We start from the raw sequence: 22923 nt of genomic DNA, 5'->3' as shown, positions 1-22923 counted from the left end.
GATCTAACATTTAATACTACTCCATATCGTATTATTAATATATATGCCCCGAATTCCGACTCTACGAAAAACGAGTTCTTTAATACACTGTACCCCTTTTTAGCTGGGCAACATAACCTTATATTAGCTGGAGATTTCAACTGTGTCACAAATTCCAAATTAGATAGAATAGGAAGTTTAGACGAATATAACGACCTTGCAATTCGGAATCTGAAAACCATCATTTCTGAATTCCACCTAACTGATGCTTTTCGCCACCTCCATCCGTCTCATAAAACATATACATGGTATAAATTCTCTAAAGACCCATCCCTTGCTACCTTAGCCAGTAGGATTGATCGGTTTTATGTTTCAAACAGAATCAAAGATTATATTTTAGACGCACAAATTGTTCCATTTTCCCAATCCGACCATGACGCGGTTTTTCTATCCCTGTCTTGTAATTCTTCTATCAACTTCGGAAAAGGTTACTGGAAATGCAACAATTCACTCCTAAGGCACACCGCTTTACGAACTCTCATCACTGGATTGTGTGAAAGAGAGTTCAGGTTTCATACTTTTACTTTAACATTTTGGGATGAACTGAAAACAAAAATTAAAGAGGAACTTATTCGTTATTCCAAAGACTATTCAAAACTCAAGTATTCAGAGTTAAAACGATTGAAGAAAACGTATTACTGTCTGAGAAATGAATATAATACGAACAGTAACCCTGACTGTCTCAACGAATTACTTGAACTGTCTATGAAAATGAAAGAAATCCATAATGAATATTACCAAGGCTCTATTATTCGAAGCAAAGCCAAAATACTCGACAATAATGAAAAACCTAGTAAATTCTTTTATCAAACTGAAAATAAACGAGGTGAGAAAAAATGTATTAACGAGATTCAACACAACAATATTTCTTATAAGTCTAGTTCAGACATTCTATCATGTTTTCAACAGTTCTATTCTGAATTATTTACCAACGAACCAATCGATGAAACTCTGTTTGAAGAATTTCTTCGTGATCTACCACACATAACTGAAGCTGAAAATGAATTCCTTGTAGGACCCATCACTAAAGACGAAATATGGCTATCTATTAATGGCATGAAGAATGATAAATCTCCAGGACCAGACGGTCTGTCAAAAGAGTTTTATGTCACCTTTTTTCACATTCTTGGCGAAAAACTTACCAAACTTTATAACATGATATTTGATGCCAGTACCTTAACAGATTCTCAGAAGCTCTCGTATATCACTCTTCTTTGTAAAGACCCTCAAAACCCGACCAATATGAAAAACTGGAGACCTATCTCACTACTTAACGTAGACTATAAAATCCTTTCCAAGATTATCAGCAATCGCCTCAGTAAAGTAATGTCAACAATTATTCATTTGGACCAAACCTGCGGAATCAAAGGTCGCTCTATATTTGACAACGGCCATCTAATCCGAAATATCTATGATTATATAGACCAAAAACAACTACAATGTGCCTAATTATTTGTATTTTGTTATCATCTATTTGTATCAATAAACAATTATGAAAATTAAAAAAACATAATCGCTTCTCGGCCTTTTGGCTAAGATCAAAGTGTAGTGTAGTATCTGTTCTTATCAGCGATCTACCACGACTGTGTGTTATTCTTTTGGATTAGAATTGTGCATTATCCTTTTGGATTTCGAAATGTATCGCCATTTGGAAGTAAACCTGGAAAAATACATCGAGCCAGACATCTTCTTTCGGACCGTTAGGGTCGACGGCCGACTTCAAAGAGAAGACGCCATGAAGAAGCTTGAAGCAGCTGGTATCAATCACAACGACATGAAGGGAATGTATAGAGAGGGGGAGAATGCTCCATGGTGCGCAGTTCTCACCAGCAAGGAAAAAGCGAGAAATTGTAAAGGCGACGGTATCCGGTATATCGCACGCCAAATTGTCGAATTGCGTATCCACTGGCTGCCATTATATATATCTGACAATATAATCCAAGACGTTTTGAAAGAATTTGGAACAATTTTAGATATACAGAGAGAAAACACCTTACTCGCCAAGGAGTGTCTAGTGGAGAATGGAACCCGATTGGTGAAATTGGAAACCACAGAAATCGACATCAAACATATACCGCACATCATTTCACTAGGCACAATAGGCATGCTTATTACCATGAAGGGCCGTCCCCCCCTATGCCTGAAATGCCGACAATGCGGCCACTTGAGAAAAGATTGTCCCCAAAAGGGACCATCATATGCTACTGCAGCCTCTTTAAACACCAATAAACCGCAAACATCCAAAACCTCATCACCCGCTGCAACAGGTAACACACCGACACCAGCACCTCCATCGACAACATCGACAACACCTGCTACCACCAGTACATCAACTTCAACACCCCCTGCCATTCCTACGCCTTCAGTAGCGCCTCCATCGTCAACACCACCTGAAGAAATGGAGACCCCAATTGAAGAAAACCCACCTACATCAACTAATGACAAACGAGAACTGTTTGACCTCGAAGAATATAAGTGGACGGTCGTAACGAATAAAAAAGCGAGAACACAATCAAATCAGAGTGAAGATAGTGAAATGGCTTCCTAACACCCCCATTGAACACACCGTCAACGCTTAACCGACCTAGGACTGTACAAGGACTTTGAATGCGCCCCATGGATCCGTACAAGACCAAGACTGCCTTATGGACTATGATTTTGAACTGTGGACTCTCATATTCAGGCTACAGCCTGTTAACCTTTCACTCAAGTTTGTTTTTCCTTATTTCGCAAATGCTTCGGAATTATGTAATTCGGATTCATGTGCTTCACGGTATGGTCTCACTACATTTTCCCCATCACTACTCCCTATCAATCGATCTTTCATTTTCATTCATTGTTATACCTCCATGTTATTTTCTCTCCTTCCTTTTCGATTTCTACATTTTCCTTATCAAACACACCCTACTCCTCATTTCCACCCAAATTAGGAATATTTCTAATATGTATATCATGGTCGCCATATTCTCATCTGTAGAAGCCCTCATCATACTTAACCCTGTATGCACCAATATTATTATACAACACAATGGCTCAGAACATTAATATTATCAGTCTTAATTGCAATGGGCTCCGTCTGAATACTTGTAGCAAATTACATGAAATTGATCTTTTAATAAAATTGTACCATATCGATATTCTAATCCTGCAAGAAACTCACATTGATAACCAATCCTCAGCCAAAGATATTCAGACTAAATTAAGATGCCACAACGCCATTTGGAGTTTTGGCACAAATAGATCATGCGGAGTAGTTTTACTAAATTTTAACATTCAAATTGACCTTTCGAAATTCGACACAGACTTTGATGGTCGATTCATTTGCCTTGATCTAACATTTAATACTACTCCATATCGTATTATTAATATATATGCCCCGAATTCCGACTCTACGAAAAACGAGTTCTTTAATACACTGTACCCCTTTTTAGCTGGGCAACATAACCTTATATTAGCTGGAGATTTCAACTGTGTCACAAATTCCAAATTAGATAGAATAGGAAGTTTAGACGAATATAACGACCTTGCAATTCGGAATCTGAAAACCATCATTTCTGAATTCCACCTAACTGATGCTTTTCGCCACCTCCATCCGTCTCATAAAACATATACATGGTATAAATTCTCTAAAGACCCATCCCTTGCTACCTTAGCCAGTAGGATTGATCGGTTTTATGTTTCAAACAGAATCAAAGATTATATTTTAGACGCACAAATTGTTCCATTTTCCCAATCCGACCATGACGCGGTTTTTCTATCCCTGTCTTGTAATTCTTCTATCAACTTCGGAAAAGGTTACTGGAAATGCAACAATTCACTCCTAAGGCACACCGCTTTACGAACTCTCATCACTGGATTGTGTGAAAGAGAGTTCAGGTTTCATACTTTTACTTTAACATTTTGGGATGAACTGAAAACAAAAATTAAAGAGGAACTTATTCGTTATTCCAAAGACTATTCAAAACTCAAGTATTCAGAGTTAAAACGATTGAAGAAAACGTATTACTGTCTGAGAAATGAATATAATACGAACAGTAACCCTGACTGTCTCAACGAATTACTTGAACTGTCTATGAAAATGAAAGAAATCCATAATGAATATTACCAAGGCTCTATTATTCGAAGCAAAGCCAAAATACTCGACAATAATGAAAAACCTAGTAAATTCTTTTATCAAACTGAAAATAAACGAGGTGAGAAAAAATGTATTAACGAGATTCAACACAACAATATTTCTTATAAGTCTAGTTCAGACATTCTATCATGTTTTCAACAGTTCTATTCTGAATTATTTACCAACGAACCAATCGATGAAACTCTGTTTGAAGAATTTCTTCGTGATCTACCACACATAACTGAAGCTGAAAATGAATTCCTTGTAGGACCCATCACTAAAGACGAAATATGGCTATCTATTAATGGCATGAAGAATGATAAATCTCCAGGACCAGACGGTCTGTCAAAAGAGTTTTATGTCACCTTTTTTCACATTCTTGGCGAAAAACTTACCAAGCTTTATAACATGATATTTGATGCCAGTACCTTAACAGATTCTCTGAAGCTCTCGTATATCACTCTTCTTTGTAAAGACCCTCAAAACCCGACCAATATGAAAAACTGGAGACCTATCTCACTACTTAACGTAGACTATAAAATCCTTTCCAAGATTATCAGCAATCGCCTCAGTAAAGTAATGTCAACAATTATTCATTTGGACCAAACCTACGGAATCAAAGGTCGCTCTATATTTGACAACGGCCATCTAATCCGAAATATCTATGATTATATAGACCAAAAACAACTACAATGTGCCTTTATTTGCCTAGACCAAGAGAAAGCCTTTGACAGGGTGAACTACTCTTTTATGATGAAAACCTTAGAATCTTTTGGATTTCACGCTGATTTTATCAAATGGATTTCTATATTTTACACTGACATATCCTCCTCCGTCATCGTTAACAATCACATTTCAGAACCTTTCTCTATTTTACGAGGGGTTAGACAAGGCTGTAGTCTCTCCCCCCTTCTATATGTGCTAACTTATGAACCTTTTGCAGTCAAAATAAGGTCGGATACTGAAATTATTGGAATAAATATACCTGGCACTACGGAGACCTGCAAAATCTCCCTTTACGCAGATGACAGCACAGGATTTTGTTGCACCGACAAATCCATTGAGAAGTATCTCTTCTGGGCAGAAACATATTCAAAAACCTCTGGCGCCAAAATAAACTTTAGTAAATCAAATGGGATGTTTTTAGGAAAATGGAAATCTCGCAGTGATCACCCTTTCGGTATATCCTGGATTTACAAACAAAAAATAGTTGGTTTTCTTTTTGGACACAATTTAACACATGACGACTACTGGCATACCAGCTCAGCTCACCTCCAAAATACCTTGCACCTTTATAAAAGCCGAAAATTATCCCTTATTTCAAAGTCTAATATTGTCAATCTTCTCTCTTGCAGTAAAATTTGGTACACTGCCACTGTTATAGATTTGTCCAAACATTATATTACACTCATGAATAGAAATATATTCACTTATTTATGGGACTCTACTTTCGAACCCCTGGCCCGTGCTGTCTGTTATAATCCTTTTAAAAAGGGTGGTTTAAACATCACAAATATCGAATGTAAATTAAGAGCACTAAGACTACAGCACATGCAAAAATTACTTGATGACAACTACAACGCCAAGTGGAAGTTTTTCCCAAGATATTGGATCGGATTGCAATTAAGGGCGTATAACCCCAAATTAAGTTTAAATATATACACACACACTCTATACGCTCCCCAATTTTACAAAAATTGTTTAAATATCCTTAAAGATTTCACAGAAAAGAACCCCAGTTTTGCTTTTGGCACTGCCCCCACCAAAACCTTTTATCAATTAAACCTGAAAAATTTCGTTCTAGAACCAAAAATCCACAAACTTTACACTATCGATTTCACTATGGTATGGAAAAATTTACACAATAAATTCCTCGACCCAATCACCAGAGATGTGTGTTTTAAAACCATTCACGATATTTTACCAGTAAATTACAACATGTTCCTCAAGAATATTTCCAAGTCCAAACTGTGCACGTTTTGCGGCGACATCGAAACAACAGATCACTTATTTTTTGAATGTGAGTTGGTATACCTGCTACAACGCCTTGTAATTAAATGGATCAAACAACTGTCACGAAATTCATTCAACACCTTCTACTCATTCTTAAAATTCGGTGTTCTCCCTAAAGAAGCTTCGTTCCCAGAGCCAGAATTCGAAAACCTTTGCCTCCTCTTATCAGCTGAATACAAATATGTCATCTGGTGCAAACGTGTTCGTGCCTATTTTTATAAGGAAACTGTCACATCCAACACCCTTCTCAACTTCTTCCTTAACCGACTAAAGTGTAGAATACGAGCCGATTTTCATAGATATCATGTCGTAGAATTTCTTGACAGATGGTGTCTGGCAGGCCTTTTCTGTTCGCTATACAACTTTGAATTAGTTATTGATTTAAGTCTGTGACGATAATAAACCATTAAATCCAATGTCACACGAACCCTTACATGTGTAAATATGTATGTACGTTAATTATTTATAATTCCTATATTTCAAGCATGTATAATTATGTTTGTATCATACTTGTAACACATATAATTGTTCATTCGTACAGATCTACATCACTTCAGATATCTACATTGTAATTTTTTTTTTCTTTCATATGCACCATCCTATTGTGTTTTTACATGTATATGAATGCGAAGGACAGTGTGTCTGGGTGTATGTAAGTGTGCAGGAGTAAGTGTTAGTCCAACGCTTACTTTTTATTTATTTATAGTGTAAGCTGATACATGTAATTATTTGTATTTTGTTATCATCTATTTGTATCAATAAACAATTATGAAAATTAAAAAATAATCTGGCTAAAATTTATTCAAATTACATTTGCCCATTTCTGGAATATACAGCTGAAATATAGTTTTCCTTTACTAACTCAGATTGTGGAAAATTTTAATAATTACAGCCAGAAACAGCTTTACTATTTTCTGGACTACCAAACTTTTTCTGCAGATAAGCACTTTATTTTGAATCAAGATAGTGAACAAGAAAAAAACTGCAGTTTTTATAAAATTACCCTCAGCCAGGTTCCTGATTATATAAACGACTTACTTCCGACTTGTTCACTTGACATAGTTCCTTATATGAGAAGCTGGAACAATAACATTCAATATCAATGTAGAACCTCTTTCTTGAAAAAAGAAAGTCGTATATACCAACATTTATCAACTCGTGGAATGGTCTGCCACAATCAGTAAGATATTGTTCATCTATAATAACCTTTCAAAAAGATATCATCGAGTGCAAAACTTTTGCTCCAAGTTATTTAACATTTGTTAATAGGCAAACGTCCGCTTATGAAGCCGTTTTAAGCCACAGGTGTTATCTTATTAACAATCGTTCACGTTCCTGTAGATTTTCAGTGTAAAGCAACATTTTCTTTTTTAATGCACACTATTTAATAATGCAAGAAATTGCTTAACTGCAAATAATCAGTAATGCATAATAATATCGATACTGATACACTTTTTTTGGCAACAAACTCTACATATCAGCAACAAACATTCTACTACAAAATGAAATGCAGAAATTTATTACTAACACGTAAAGATTCAAAACACATGATTACTGTTTGTTCCAGTGTGAATACACTTAAAATTGTACAACACAAAACATCTCTTATCCCTCTTTCATCCTTCTCATTTCATTATATGTTAGTACGTCACATGTCTTGATTTTCTGCATAACTCTTGCCCGAATGCTCGTTAATTAGTTATTTATGTTTACAATGAAGAGGAACTTGTAAATTCAAAAACTTGTTTCTAGTCCCATTGTATGCATGCTTGTGATCTTCTAGTCCCATTGCCCCGTATGCATACATGTGATATTCTAGTCCCATTGACCCATATGCATACTTGTGTTCTTCTTGGCAATAAAATATGTTTAAATCTACAATGCATTTTACTGAAAAACATCAATGGAGGAGTGGACAGGAATGTGATAAAGATTATAAGTTAAAGGCGAAACGTTGCCCCTCTCATCCGGTTGATATTTGCACGAAGCATTGAACTTTGAGTTTATGAAGGACTTTGCAATGATGCTGTATACCATGATCATATGGTTACAAATGATTTACGATTTATTTCCACTGCTTGTACTAGAGTCCTTTGTAGTTGGTCTTTGGGTACATTTTAGTTTAAAGAGATGAACCATACATTTTATTGTTTTCTTTCCATATTTCTCCCTTCTTATTTACAGTGGTGTCAAGAATGTGTGAACATTGGGACGATTCTAGTGAGAAACACATCTTTGCTAGTAATTTTCAAGATTAATCTGTGGATTTCAGTGGCTGCCCATTTTCTTCTGTTTTTCCCAATTTTTAGTTCTACTGGTAATAGACCAGAAGACCTCGTGGGATAACTTGTTGGCACACGTTTGTTATCGACACTCATCCTAAATTATTGGGACGATTACCATGAAAGTTTGCGCATATATTCATCCCACGGTCGGGTTGGTTCTAAATTAAAGTAGAGCTGCTCGTTCATCCATTTTTTCCGCCGCAGCCACCATCTGGAAAATATTGTTATTGCTACATGTCCTGAATGGATCATCATGTCAAGATGAAGTTTTCACTGACAGACTTCTTATGGTGTCTAGTTGGTGCTAAATACAATTGATGCTGATCCGTTTTGCGGAATTATGCAAGAAAATAACTTGATGATGGATGTTGCATTTGAATGATTATTTGTCTGACATAAGTTAGGTATTAACAGTTCACACGGGAGGAGCTTAATTGTTTATTAGGTGCAAACATACTAGACTATTGATCAATTAGTGGTGATCACTAGTTATTTTGGGTAAATACGGTAATATTCCTGTACTATTTGTGTTGTTGAGAGAACTCAGCTAGAATGTAAAGGGTATGGAATGCAAGACTGAGACCTGAAACAATGTTAACAGTTAGGTTATGTTGTCATACGATATGGGTAAACTCTGAAGTAACGAGAGAGGAGTCACTATTCTGTCCAAGAAGTAAAAGACCCAACAGAATATTTAGGTTGCATATATCTTAATCTGAAGGGAAATAGCTCCAAGGGATTTAGGAGAGATGATCCGGATAGCAGTCAATGACTGTAAGAAGCTGAGAGAGAGAGAGAGAGAGAGAGAGAGAGAGAGAGAGAGAGAGAGAGAGCAACACATGGTATGCCAGAAGTTGTTACGTATATTTGATTTAATTTATATTTGATTTAATTTGTGTTTGACTTGATTGTTTGTGGGTTTTGGAATCTTTTTTTTTTACATGTCAATGTAAGGTAATTTCGTTTACTAGGAATTTGATATTTCCAGAAAATTCAGTTTGACCTGAATCTTTCCTTAAATACCTAATAATAAAAAACTGTTTATATTTTTGAATTAATTCCTGGCCTTGATTGAGCGTCAAGTAAACAACTTTTATTTCCAGAGTAAAATTTAATGCTTCTTATCAAGTGTAACAGAATTGTAACCTAGTGGGTTTTGGATTAAATGAATAATGCAAACACAATGTGATGGACGATGGAAATTTATAAAATGAATTAATAAAGAAAAAAGATATTTGGTGTATAAATCCAATGATTCTCTCACACTCTCAACATAACGATTGATCGAATCATTCTACACATTCACAAACTGAAAAACGAAAATATGATTCATGTAATCTTATGTATGGAAAGTGAGATTCAAATAATCTCAAGGACTTCAAATATGTTTCAGATAATACTATGCGCTGAAAGTGAGATTCACATGATCTCCTATAATATGCAGTGTGAGATTCACATAATCTCTGGAATACAAATAAGATTCAAAATAATCTCATGTAATTGAAAATGTACTCAACTGAAACATCAGTTGGAACAAACATATGCCTTTTGACACTTGTACAGTAGTATGATTCATAAACTGATGAACCACATTTTCACCGAGTCCTTGGGTTGGCCCACACTTTTATCGCTCACCCTTCACGGATCCACCACATGTGAAGACATAACGTAAACACATATGTACAGACAGCATACAGCACCCTTGTATTGGCTACGTCTATATTCTTGGCTCCACCACTTGTACATGCACACGTATACACAGCACGCAGCACTAAACAGCTACAGTCAGCCCTACACAGTTACCGTCAGCCCTACACAGCTACCGTCAGCCCTACACATCTTCAGTCAGCTCTAAACAACATCCCTGAACAGCTTCAGTCAGTTCTGAACAGCCCTATGGCTGGAGAACACAATGGAGAACGTTCACTCCTTGACAAGATCCAAAACGACCAGTGTCGGTTAGAAATAGAATCTACCTTAAATCCATAGGAGAGTGAGTAATAGTCAGGGTAAAATATCCGTGTATACCGTGCTGTTAGTATCTCTCGCCGTAAGTAATTTTCGACGAGATACATGCTAGTACAGTCGCTTACCTAGAAAAACAATTATTCACCCTAGGTAATGTTGTACGCATGTACAACGAAAAATAGTCAAATCGTTCAAAGGCAAAACCAAGTTATTTCTTGCCTTATTCCGTGATATCAAATACATACAGGGGCTACGTGATTTTTATATGTAAATATGATCACGTGATCCTCTATTTCGCAATTAGGCAGTTCCAAAATTGCGAAATACTTAGTATTAGTAGTGGTGTTTAGAGAGAGATCTCAGACTTTTGGGGCTTTTAAACACTTGATGTCAAGTTGTTTTCTTCTCTAGTGACCAGTATTGAAGTTTTGAGTTTTTGAGTTTTATATTAATTTTTCAGATTCTAAACGATTAATTCGTTTCTCTGGAAATATTTTATGCTCATACAGAATTCTTGAACAGAAACATTTCTTGTAAATTTTATTTGGGATTTCCGAAATCAGAGGATTAATTATTATGTTTCTACCAGGAACTGTAGACTTCAACACAGTACCGGTTACATCATACGTCATCGCCTTCCATCTTGAATTCTTCGTTGGGATTTGAACATTGAATTCATTAGAACATTTTATTATTAGGACTTCTAGAATATTATTCTTGGATTATTCTTGGATTATTTTTGGATTTGATTCTTGAAACCGTAAGTTCTTATTTATTCCATTGTTATAATATTTTTCCAGGGAAATAAATTATTTATTATATTTTTCAAAGCTTGTTATTTTCACTCCTTCTTGTGTTGCTGTTTATTCGAGCCTAAACACGTAATATAAGAGAGGGGAAAAATCAACCCCAACCTATAACCTGTGTTGAATCTGGAGTAACCCGTAAACAGTGTTATGTGTGCAGGCCGGAAAATCAAGTCCGAAGTGCTCACTCGATTTTATGATGAGATTTTCCATATATGTGTAAACGGAACTACTGTCTGCATTTTTAAAAATAAATTTTGGTAATTATTTTCTAGTAGAAGTGTATACATCAAGTGACTTATACGATTTTATTTTGTTGATCTAATTAATTAAACTATTAAATTCTGTATACTGGGGCTCGTGTAGATCTCTGCTCAGATCTCGATTTATTACATCCATTAATTTCATATTTTGTTATTCACTGGATCCGGATGTGAGCGTGTGATATGATCCCCCAACTGTTTTATGGTGCTTTGGTTTGGCTATCGTTATCTAAGAGATGATCGACCAAAGTGTCATTGCCCGGATTAAATAACTAATAGCATAAAATATGAAATTAATGGATCGAATAACAGAGATCTGAGCAGAGATATATGATAGAACAACACGTACTCCCGTATTTAAAATATAACGATTTAATCAATTACGTAAACACAATGAACTTGAACACGACATTTGAATGACAGGCTTTCTCTTAGAAATAGAATTATAACGTTTATGTTAAATGCAATTAGCCGTTCTATATTACCAATAAAACAAATTTCATCATAGAATTGAGCGAATGATCGAACTCAAATTGCCGGCAAGTCAGCATCACTTGGCTGCTTCCGATCCTTTTCAAATCACTTTTGGCGACAGGCCTGCATTGTCGTATTTCTTCTCTCTCTCTCTCTCTCTCTCTCTCTGGCTTCGAAAAATATATTCCCACTCTTGTTGTGTTAGATACCGTCTTATGGTAACTCGACAGACATGGCTTACATGGTCGCAACCTGATACTGATACACAATCCTATTAATATTTAACTAGTGTCTCTCTAGCGGCTACTCGCATTCCTAACTGAAACCATAACATAACTAGACCTCTCAGACGAACTATGACATGTGCTCTGTAAATAACTAGCTGAACCATGTCGGTCAACACACACCGATTTTCTCTGTTTCGTCTTGTCTTAACTGAATTATTTGCTAACTACATGTATATAGTAAAATCAACTCTAAGCATCCAAGCTATATATAAGTTAAGACAGATAAATTAATTCTCGCAATTCGTAGCAGAGCAATGCATGAAATTCCTACAATACATGATTTCTGTTACATAATATCCACTAAATCATAACACATTCATATAAATGCAATATTTTATGACATTCTTACAATCCATGAATCCTATAACATTCAAGAAAATGAATGCACTATTAAATTCTGAACTCAACGAAAACTGGAGCATGACTTTAAAACGAGTAATTTGAATAAATAATTACAAACTTACATCAAGGAGCATGTTGTATGCGATTGAAACAATTCCTTTATGCCTTTTTGAGACTCGCTCTTTCTATGCAGCCGAATCTCTGTCCGGTTCAGAGTCTCTCAAATTCTTTCAGACCCCTGTCCCTTGGATGGGTTATTTAACGAGAAAAAATGCCGCTAAAATTTTAACATTATCATCGAAGTCAGAATAATTTTCTCACGTCCGCCTTTTGTAATATCTATTCCAAGGCAATTTCATTTTGTGACCTATATTTCCAATGGCACAAATTGTGTGTAAACTGTATCTACTTTGTTGAGTTCCTCTACCTGAGCCTATGTTACCGTCTCTGTGGGACAGTTATCCTAGCTTGTCGTAATTAAATCCAATCATGCCCCCCAAATATAGCATATCCTATCCTTTGCAGGCAGCAATTTATTCCGAGTCTATCTCATATGTCAAAGCTAATTATTACGTATCAGGCTGACCACGACAAAATGTGCTGCTACAAAACATCTACAAAAATGTTGCACCATTACGCCGGGCTATAACACCCAGGTCGACCATCCTCTGGATATCGATAACCATCACCACTACCCCATAAAATGTCACCATTGGGGCCATCGTGAAAGTGATGATCCAGTATGGCGGCTACGGCTTCCGTGGTGAATTTTTTTTAAATTATCCCTTCTTCTCCTAAATAGAACGTCATGCCGACATAAAATTTTCACCAGAAGACTTCTTATGATGTATATTTTTCCTAAATTAAAAGGGTTCGACTCCTCAGACACCCACTGTAGCCACTATCATGAAAATCTTAAAGCTACTCATCAGTTAAAAGATTTTGCTAAATGACTTCTTGTGAAATGGTGTCAGTCTGAGAAAATGGTCCAAAATGGAATTGGTGCCGCCACTCCACCTACTTTGTGGAAATGGTGCCGTGAATCCATCCTGAATGGATGATCGCAAAAGCAAGGGGTTTTCACCGGAGGACTTTGCTTTTATGTCTAGTTGGATCTAGCTAACAATTTGCCAGTCTTATATGTGATATGGCCGCCACAGTGAACATATTGGGGAAAAAATCAGTAATTCTCCTGATACGCATCTATCTTTAAAACCGTATCGCTGCTCCTCCCAGATGGAAAATTATAACATCGGCCCGTATGGTTGGTCTTAAATAAAAATGTTCCTGCTAAGACATCAATAATGGCCGTCACATCCATGTAATTGCTACTCATCCTGAATGCTTTGTACTATCAAGATTGAAATTTAATTATAAGACTTCTCAAGCTGATCCAAAATGTTAATGGCGCTGATCTAACGTTAAAGACGGACACAGTGGTCATCATCTTGGAAATCTTATTCTCCTAAATGGATGGTCATATCCGCCTTGATCTTTACCAAAAAGCTCTTAATGGTTTCTTGTATGTTCTCAATCAAAATAGTGCCGCTCTTTTATTAAATATGGCTTACACAGTGGCTAGTTTGTAAATCTTATCACTCAAGAATATAAAAAATCATTTCAGCACTCAGTGCAAAAGAAGAAAAGATCTCATCATGTATTCCAGGAAATTCCTTTGGAACAGGATCAATCCATTTGTTGAATTCTTGTGTGAAATTATCGTAGAGATTAATTCTGTGGGGAAATCGGTACACGGTCCCCGTTTCTATTTCTTAAAAGGGACCGTGTAGGTATTTTATTGAATTTTTCTACAGTCAACACGAATAAAAACGACCTGTCTCTCCCACACATCATATAAGACTATGGGTTTTACATTAATTACACACTTGTAAAGTAAGCTGTAAAAAAAATTATAGTGCTTTCATGATATGAGCAATTTAACCTATTCTTCTCCCGACTTATTTTCGAATGTAAATGTGGCTACATGAATGGTTGCCCCTAACGAAGTCTTGTTATCAGAAGTATGCGGAAATGATTTTATTACATCGAAAAGTGAACTTTTGACGGTTATTAAACCACGGGTGTACAAAAACAAAATCAAGTACTTTTCCCCAAAACCGATAGTTAAGGTATCCAATGGATCGCGTGCATGTAAAACTTAACTTAATTATTCTCAAGGATTCACGTGCTGTGTAGTTTCCGAATCCTCATGGAGCTAATGTGCATGAAACAACATTTACATTCGCCTAAGTCGGGACAAATGTAATTTACTTTTTCGGTAGAAACGAGCAAATGTTAAATTTTCTTAATGCTAAATCTGTATCATGATGCACTTCACAGTTGCATAATTAACAGAATTCATAACCCTCTCTGACCTATCTCTAGCTAAGAAGTTTTCACTAGAACTTTCTATGTCAAAATTCTTCTAAATACGTCAACAGTCCCCTTAAGGTAATCGCAGAGTTTGTTCAGCATGTGTTCTGTGTGAGGATGAAAATAGCGAGTGTTAAGGGTTTTATGCGCAGCACGAAGGGGTTGGGTGTGACTATACTGGGGAAGATAATTAAAACGATCAGTTCTTCTTGCCAACCCTTTCAATGATTTAGTTTCACAATTCTCTCACGCGTTTAAAAATTATAAATGTCAAGAGTTACGGAGTTTAATTTTGATAGCGGCTGCATTAAAGTTTGAGTGTCCATCTTTGACCACGACCGCAGCCAAAAATCTGTTTAGGGCTAGCACTAAACCTCGGCTGTCCTGGTTTTGTTTTGGTCTTATTCCTCTTCTGTGTCGATGTTTTATTTGCTGTGTTAATTTATTTCTGGTCATTTTGGTTTAAATCATCTCGGTGTTTATTTTGCACTTGTTTCTAAGGTAATGAACGGATTTCACGAGCATAAGGCGAACACATGCGTATCCCTTGTTTTGCCCTTTTAGCTGATATTATGTCCTGTTGTCCTGAAAAAAATTAAGTTTAACAAGGTTTGCTGTAATTGTTTGAAAACAAAACCTTGCTTACGTCATTGAAGATGAATATATCAAAGTATAGTACGCACAATTGTTTATGATTACCTGTTTCATACAACTTGAGTATACTCAGGGATTTTAGACAACAGATCACAGCGTGTCTCCAGTCTAAAGTTTCAGTATTATGAGGCAAGATGCACCATCATTAATGGGAATCATCAATTATCAACAACCGAATACGGACAGCGCGCGGTGTCGCTCAGCGCCATACATAATGTTCATGCTTTTGTTATGATTCTTCTTTTTAAAATGTCACTACAATTAATGTTATAATATATTTACGCTACGTATAAATGTAAGCTTCCGCTTTACTAGCTGCCTTTCAAACTAGGCTTCCCGATCTTAAAGGAGAAAAGGTTGATAACAGTGGTGGATCCATAAATATTGTTTTGGGAGAGCGCGTAAACAAGTACGCCAGGAAAGGAAACTTGTAGGAGCAAACATAATGTATGTTTCGTGTTGAATGGGGGAGGAGGCAGCAGATTTGCCACTACCTCAACTGGGTGAGCCCCTAGATTACATTTCCAGTCATTGTTTATCATATTCCCAAGCGTATTGTTGCATCCTTGCCGTTCCTTTTCGTCATCGTCGATTAAGCATTGCTACATTAAAAAAAATCCCGAAAGCCCACCTTACAGTGTATTTGATCCAAATACATACCGTGTATAAGTCGAGTGTAACTGCAAATAATAAAGATCCTGATCTTCCACAGCATAATGCACCTGCAGATCAGGAAATATGTTGGTTGTTCTACTGATGAATACTCCTTTCAGACTGCACATATCCAGATCTACAGGCACATTATGTGACGGCAGATCTGGGTCTGTGCAGTTTGCGGTTTGATTCGTCTTATAAGTGAGTACGACGGTTGCTGCTACGAAATTCAACTTGTCTCAGCCACGTTCCTTGGTAAGAACGATGCTTGCAACATCACCGAAAAGAATGGTCAAATTATAAGCTCTATTTATTAATATTCAACTTCAACGAAACATACTCTGACGCCACTGCATTGCTGGCGGGTAAGTTGATTGAGCAAGTAACGTATACAGAAAAATACATGGAATAAGAGACACAAACAAGTGAGGCAGCTGTTAATACTATTTTATTAGTCTTTGATATGACTCGGCCGGGGTTCGAACACGCGATCTCTCGCATCCGAAGCGGACGCTCTAACCACTAGTCCACCAGAGCGTCACCAGAACTGTTCAAAATGTCCTAGTAAAACTTGGTACACGTATTCGACTAGTAGTCCAAATGTGCCTTTTGGTATTAAAATTCTTCAGGTTCAATATTTATGTGTGATACTTTTTTTTAACGTTTGTTTGTCCATACATTTATCCGTTTATATAAAGTTTCATTTCCAGATCAAAACTACATTTACGTTCAGATGTCTTTATGAAAATATGTCTGAGTACCGGTCCAGATGTGCCTTTTGCTATTCTACAATTTCAATATTTTAAACGTTTACTTCCTTAATTCCTTCATCGATTCATCGCTATCATTTTCATCCCGGAGAATAGCTCCAAAAACCATTAAAGATATCTCTATGGACTTTTGTACACACATTAGACCAGCGGTACAGCTGTGGCATTCTATTAAATAATTTTAATGTTTTGTCAGCCTATATGTTAATCAATCCACACATTATTCACACTTCCGTTCCAGGAGGAAAATTCGCGATACATATAAAGAGAATCTTTGACAAATTATATTGTCTCCTGTAGACATTTTATCGGGACCAAGTTATAGATGAATCCGTCTTTTTCTGTTTTTGCAGGGCTGAAATTAATGTCTTTGTAGTTTAATTAATGTCTATGTAGTTTCTGGCCTGTAACACAGCCGATGATGATTGCAAAGAAATCGAATTGTGTTCGTTTATAGTTTTGATTTGGGGTATCTTTTTAATATTTGTGTGGGATTTAAAAAAAAAATTAATTTATTTTTGCTTGGTGAATCCAACAATAGCAATCGGAACACTTCCAGGGAAAGATGATGATGTTTTCCTTGTTTCGCTTTTTTATAAAAAGGAAATGCTGTTGTTTTTTTTATGTCAATGACTGTTATCATCGGCGTCGTCATTATCATCATCAAGAATTATCAACTGAGTTTCAAATACATTTTGGATGCATTCAATATAAGTCTTGGTTTAGGAAATGAAAGAGAGCTGAGTAAAAGCGACTTGAGACCCACCACATCCTTGTTTACTCGTTGCATGGTTTTCGGAAAGCATCTAAGGGATCGCAATCTATTTTACCTCCCAAATGGCACTCTCGGAATCCTAGCTGACTTCGTAGTTTAGCTCTTTAACAAGCAGTTAATTTTAATTCCTTATTGCCTTGCAGCAATCAAGGTATCATTAATATATATTACTGAGGGAATTCTTTAGGTCCTTTCTTTATTTTCTTGTGAATTGGAATTGACAAGTCTCCCAGTTTCTAACACACATGCTAATGTTTAATGCTAACAGTTACGAAGGTTGGAAATAGCAAGTCTGGTCCAACATACTCGCCGTTTTGAGAGAATGTCTATAAATTTGTCAAGGTATATCAGACATGATAGTTTGTCATGTCTGTTTTTCTTCGCATGGCGCTTTCTTTAATCACTTTCGCAAGCATTGCATACCTACTGGTCATTTAACCCTTCAGTCGGCATGACAAAAAATCTAACGTAGTGCACGTGTGAAACATCTCAAAAGACATTCATTTCTTCCCATCAAGTAACATTTATCTTTTCTCTATGCGTTAGCTAAAAAATACGTTTGAAACTTAGGGACAGAAATGAGTGCAACGCAAGAAATAACGACGATAGTTTCAGTATATCGATTAGTAAAAAGTGGTACATATGTTTTCAGCCTGGAGGTATACCACGTTCATCTGTGGATTGCATAAATTCAGCATTATGCCTTTTATCTTAAGATTGCAATGATAAGTAATCAACCAATCTACTAGTAAAAAAGATGTCATGTGTGTCCGTCCGTCCATCCATCCATCCATCGTCCAGGTTTTTCCTCGAGTTCGTGTTTACTGTTCGTATTTTGGGTGTAAGATGTTTCTTTTCCTGACGAAGAGCTTGATTAGCATGAAACATCGGTAAATTGTTTTGTAATAATGCTATTACCAATGTCAGTATCTATATGTCTATCTTCTACTTCTATGTCACTCTGTATGTCTGTCTCTCTGTCTGTCTCTGTCTGACTGTCTGTCTCTCTCTCCCTCCATATATATATATATATATATATATATATATATATATATATATATATATATGTATATAATGTGTATATATATATATATATATATATATATATATCTATATATGTATATAATGTGTATATATATATATATATATATATATATATATATATATATATATATATATATATATATATATATATATATATATATATCTCTGTGTGTGTGTGTGTAATTCAATCGGTTTTCTTCAAACTCATTGTCTCTGATGCAAAATGCTTTTTTATAGTGGAGCAGACAACCCCAACGCTTACACGCGTCATAGTAGAACAAATTGAACAACTATTGTGCTTTTTTATCTTCATTGTATTATTATCTTATTTTTCCGTCTAGATATTTTAAAACCAAAAACTTAGCAAAATCTGATCAAACTTCGTAAATTGTCTTAAACGAAAGTTTATGCAATTAGCTGTAATCAAAGCCATCAATTTTCTCATGCACTTTTCCTGTTTTTCTTTAAATCAATGGTTGTTTAATTCCAGAAAAAAATAGCTCCACAACATCAATAATTCAAACATCAATGATTCGATCACATGGTAGCACTAGAATGACTTTAACAATTCCGGTATAAATTTCTCTCCTAACTGCATCATGGAAAAACTTGAGACAAAAAAATGTGGTCATTATTCTAAATAGTGCTCTTTGTTATAGTGAAATAACAAAGCTGAGTTTGTATTTAGGCTTGTGTTTAACACCGTGTTTTCCCCCGCATTGTATTATGTAATGTCCAATTAGATTTATTTATTTCCAAATATTACAAATTTATCATTTTAGGTTAATGCTTCCCCACAAATTAGTTTTGGATTGGTCATTCATATTTTATAGTTACCAACGAGAAGGCAATAGAACAATTTTAAATACAAAAAGTGTCAGCAATATTTCAAATATCTCTTAAATATTCTTTAAAAATCGATCCCAAATAATTTGTTCCCTGATGTGTCACATTAAACCAAATGTTTTTGAAATTATATACTGTTGAATATTGCATTATCAACATCTAAATCACGTGACAGACTCAGCAAGTAAATCAGCTGATGTTCTCATAGACAAATAAATATTATGATTTTGTCAAATGAGGTCTGCGAATTTTCTAGACAAACTAAGCACAAAAATAGCTAAAACAGGTTCTGGAAATCTCTGTCGACAAATTTGATCAAAGTAGCCTAAAGTTTACTGTATCTTGTTTCCATCGCTTTTATTTAAAATATTTCGAAACTCATGCATATCATTTTTCTGTAACAGCGGATCTTTTTAATACCCATAGCTTATTTCAATTACTTGAATATGTTTTGAATTTATCTGCTAATCAACGATAATATTACTTCACAAATTTAATGCTGCTTTCATAAGCGGCAAACTCCAAATCCCAAATAAACTATTCTCCAAGTGATTGCAACGTTTCATTCTTAGACGAGATCATGAGATCTGATAATTACTGCCAGACCTCTCTCCCAAACAAGCGCCCATATACACAAAAGAAAAAAAAACCCTAATACATAATTATCTAAAATCTATTCTTGTACCATAATGAATTTGTTGTAAAACATTGATATGCTGACGTGACCATCTTACCTCCAAGAGTAAACACCAACGAATAATTCAGAAAGGCTTAAAGAAGTCGAAAATGTTTTAATTCGTTTGCTAATACCTTTGTTTGAAAGTATGAAGTATAGATGAAATGTTCTGAATCCTTTTCAAAAAAGAAAAGAAATCGTGATGCATTTATTTTGGGGGTCAGTACAGTTATTGAATAATGAAAACGTGAAATATTATTTGAAGCAGTGATATATTTATTCATTTTCTTTAGAGCATTAGAGAATGTGATAAAAATGTTTTTAAAAGAAGAAAATTTATGACAGACATAATAGTGCACTCTTGGCAGGACTAAAAGCTATCGACTATGAGGATTATATCTTCTTCACATCTGTGCATTGGCGCCAAGGAATTAGAGGTGTGCCGAAAGGACATCGATTTCAGTCATCTTCGCGCAACTCATTTTGAAATGAGAGCAAACGTTTTGCTGTCAAAATCACACTTAACCTATAGAGTCTGAAATTAGTGTTGATTATTTTTTCTTTACACATTGATCTGAAAAGTCATATGCGGTACGCTTCTAATACGAGGTATAACACACACACACACACACACACACACACACACACACAAGTGTGTGTGTGCGCGAGCTTTTATATTTTAGATATTAAAGGAGCAATCAACAATGTTTCATTGGTAGTTTTTTATGGTATTATGCGCAATTTTCACTTTGCATACATAAATATAACCAAAATGACCTCAACTATCGAATATTTTCACATGAGTACAAATTATGATTGCACATGAATTATTATTGAGATGATGAAATTTGTGTCACTAAGTAGTGACCACAAGTATAAATGAAGGAAAGAAAAATAAAAGAAAAAACGGAAGGAAGACTACATGAATAAGAACATCTTTTGGAAAATAAGACGCATATGTTTTCTCGAATGTCAAATCTGAGTTATGTGGGACTTCAGTTGGTAATTTATTTTGCTATACTTTACTAATTAGTCTTGGGTTTAAATCTCTATCCATTTTCTTGGTAACCTTATAATGGGTTCACTGCGACACGGACAAAATGTAAGAGTGTGGTCTGATATTTTCCCATTATGTTTATTTCGTGAAAGAAAGTATGTGGAACCCATCGCCAACCATCCACCCACCCACCCCCCAAAACCCCACGCATAATATGTGATTAATGTGATGTTACAGGGCATTAATTGACACAAAAGAAAATGGCCTGGATTTGCAGGAGGTGTGATACGTTTGCTATTCTTTTAACAATACGCTTAACGTCATGTAAGGAACAAAAAGCTTCATGATTGTTGATAATGAGACGTCAATGACCACGAATACACACGTTATAATTTGACTGTTGATAATTAGCCGTCAGTGACCACGTCAGTGACCACGAATACACACGTTATAATTTGACTGTTGATAATTAGCAGTCAATGGCCACAAATACACACGTTATAATTTGACTGTTGATAATTAGCCGTCAGTGACCACGAATACACACGTTATAATTTGCAGCAAATAATGTGTACTGTCGTCAATCCTACCCTGTAGGGACTTGCACTTTTCAGCCACAATGTGTAAATAAGTTAGATGTCCACTTGCATTAAATATATTCAGTTTCTAAACCTGATAGTACCGAGATAACCATGCGACTAACATTGGCCCTTGTACTTTATCCATATATTGCCCTCCCATCGCAATAAACCCCAGTTTATAATTTGAAAACTATTTTTCTTATATGCATGTACTAAGCATTGCAATAAACATGTTGAGACAGTAATATTACTGGGTGTTGTGTCCAATGTACTTAGCGAAATTATATTCATTTGTAAATGATAGGAACCTCTATTATTAACGTATATTAAAATATTTTAAGATCTATGTGTGTGTTATTTTATTATTTTTAACGTAGCTTTAACAATTTTTCAGTCATATCGCCATGATGTCTACAGTGTGGCATTGTATAGTGATGTCTAGCACAGGGTCATCATGCTGCAGACATGTAGCATGATGTCCCACCCAGTCACATTATCCTGACACCAGGCAGACCCGTCCTAACACTAACCTCTTAATGCTGAGCGCCAAGCGAGGCAGCTGTTAGTACCATTTTTACAAGTCTTTAGTATGACTCGGCCCGGGGATCGAACCCACGACCTTCCGCATCCGAGGCGGACGCTCTAACCACTAGGCCACCAGAGCGGTCTTTAAGGTCTGAAAGGTATAGCGAAAAATAGTGACTTTACGAAATTGTGCTCATAGGGTCCATTACTGGCTGCAGAAAGAGGGAATTTGAATTTGTTCCTATCCAAGATCTGGTAATTTCTGCTGATTGCATGATTTCGTCCCACTGAAATAATCACATGACAACAAGGATTTTCTTTCAAGAGTCTCGATGTATAGCCAGCCCGGACCTGTATAAATCATTACTGGGTACATGCTATTTCGTTTAATTGCCATAAAGTGACACAGAAAAATAAAACACCCTGATAGTTTCTGT

The 22923-nt window shown here is 35.8% G+C and overlaps 1 pseudogene; it reads left to right on the top strand.

Moving 5' to 3' along the window:
* The first annotated feature begins 1551 nt into the window (after positions 1–1551).
* LOC149789188 (U2 spliceosomal RNA) lies at positions 1552–1664 on the top strand (annotated as a pseudogene).
* The last annotated feature ends 21259 nt before the right edge of the window (positions 1665–22923 follow it).

This window comes from Sinohyriopsis cumingii, chromosome 11, assembly GCF_028554795.1.
Source record: "Sinohyriopsis cumingii isolate HCF-2022 chromosome 11, ASM2855479v2, whole genome shotgun sequence".
NCBI classification, from domain to species: domain Eukaryota; kingdom Metazoa; phylum Mollusca; class Bivalvia; order Unionida; family Unionidae; genus Sinohyriopsis; species Sinohyriopsis cumingii.
Note: the sequence above shows the minus strand (reverse complement) of the source record. Positions and strands in the feature narration are given on the sequence as shown.